Source organism: Pteropus medius, unplaced genomic scaffold (genome assembly GCF_902729225.1).
Source record: "Pteropus medius unplaced genomic scaffold, Ma_sr-lr_union100, whole genome shotgun sequence".
Classification (NCBI taxonomy): Eukaryota; Metazoa; Chordata; class Mammalia; order Chiroptera; family Pteropodidae; genus Pteropus; species Pteropus medius.
The window spans coordinates 10,427,609-10,429,497 of record NW_024353517.1 but is presented as its reverse complement, the minus strand read 5'-3'; the positions used below and the strand labels follow the sequence as shown (position 1 = coordinate 10,429,497).

The 1,889-nt window shown below is 39.5% G+C and overlaps 1 pseudogene; it reads left to right on the top strand.

Annotated features, from left to right (window-relative positions):
* The first annotated feature begins 1,089 nt into the window (after positions 1-1,089).
* On the top strand, positions 1,090-1,207 carry LOC120593092 (uncharacterized; annotated as a pseudogene).
* The last annotated feature ends 682 nt before the right edge of the window (positions 1,208-1,889 follow it).

Below are 1,889 nucleotides of genomic sequence, written 5' to 3'. Positions count from 1 at the left end.
AAGGTCAGGAACCTCTTAGTGACTCAGAATCCGAACAGTGTTCTTGCTTGAAAGTTCTCTTTGCTATGAGCAGTAAGCAAGAATCATTGCAATGCAAAGCAAGGTACATGTAGATGATGAGCTCTTTTAGTGAAGTCACCGACTATGACTTCAAGGGCACTTTCTTTGCATTTGTGCACATCAAATAAGCTTCAGAGTAAGCTCATAGCCCAGTGGCCTAGTCCTAGATTGTGAGCCCCTTGAGGGCAAGAATTGAACACAGCACATGCCTTGTAATAATCTATACTTCAAAGGATCAGTCCCCTTATCTAGATGATCCTCAGGCCTTTTAAGAAGAATCCCATTTAATTAGGTTATAAAAGCTCTTCTAAATTAATTTGCTCTAGGTAACTTGTATCAAAAAGCCTGAACACAAAAGAAAATTATGCCCCAAAGTGGCGTTGTTTTCCAACCCTTGTAGGACAAGTTAAAGAAATTTAGACATTATTGTCAAAGTGATAGCCACTTAGATTTTAATCGGAGGAGAAACCGAAATTCTTTAACATCTCCACTGTGTCCTAGGGAAAAGTGAGAATAATTTTTTCTTCCAAACAGATTGGAAATCTGTTGTAAAGTGGCAATGGGATCACTGTAGGCATGACAATAATCTATGATATTGTAACACCTGGTCTCCTCTTAGCACACACCGAACACTAACACTCTTCATCTCTCAAGTCTGAATAACTCTTGACAGCAGACAAATAGCTTTGACATGTGTGGACACTAAGAGAGACAGGTTAAGTAACATATCCCAGGTCATGCAGTTAATTAGTGTGCTGGCTCTTAGCTACTGTCCGAAGTTACTCCATTACCAGGTTGATTGATATTCATGTCCCCTATGGTCAACTGAGATTTTTGAGGGAAAAGAAGCAGAGAACAATTAAAAAAAAAAAAACAAAAACTCAAATGTTTGTTCCCAGGCTTGCTCTCTTTGAATATGGCTTTAGAAAATGGTTTAGTTGGTATTTTTGTAACTAATGGATTTTTTTTTCATACTTCTACCATTTTTTGGTATTGACAAGAAGCAGAGGTAGTTTTAAAGGCCTAGAAATCCATAGCAATGCCACCCTGAACAAGCCCAATCCGTCTGATCTCAGAAGCTAAGCAGGGCCGGGCCTGGTTAGTACTTGGATGGGAGACCACCTAGGAAGACCAGGTGCTGTAGGCATAAAAAATAAAAAGTAAAAAATAAGGGATTGTAAAATGACAAGGTCCTTGTAATCTGTGAGGTCAACCAAGGGTTGCCTTGCCTAAAAAACAAACAAAAAAACAAACAAATAAAGGACTGGATGTTCTTGGCTGTGTGTTATAGCCTGTCTTAGAACATAAAGCTCCAACAGTCTCAGTCTTCTCTTCCTCCTCTTTTTCTCTTTCCCCTTTCCCTTCCCCATTCCCTTATCCTTCTCCGCTCCCCTTCTCTCTCCACACATACACAAGATCATTCAGTTAGCAGAGGGAGTTTGGAAAAAGAGAGATAAGCCAGCAGACTTTTAGGTGCCTTTCACATTTCCTTTTCAATGAACCTAAGTAAAACAGCTATCTTTTTCAGCATATGGCCCAGAGAGTCATCTGCTAATGCCGCTGCCTAGACGGGGCTCTTTAGTTAGTACAGAATGCAGAAGGGCTGGAATAAACACATAGTCTGTATTCCCACAGAGATGGATCACTTGGTGATACACTGAGTTTCCATCTGTAAAGTAGAGGAGACAAACCTTAAGTGTTCTTTTTATAAAATAATAATAAAACAGAAACATGAAGAGCTATGCCCTAGCAGCATAAGTAATTTCAAAACGGCACACATCCTTTCAATGGTTTTCAAAAATCCTAAAAGTAATAGTTCACAGCCACAC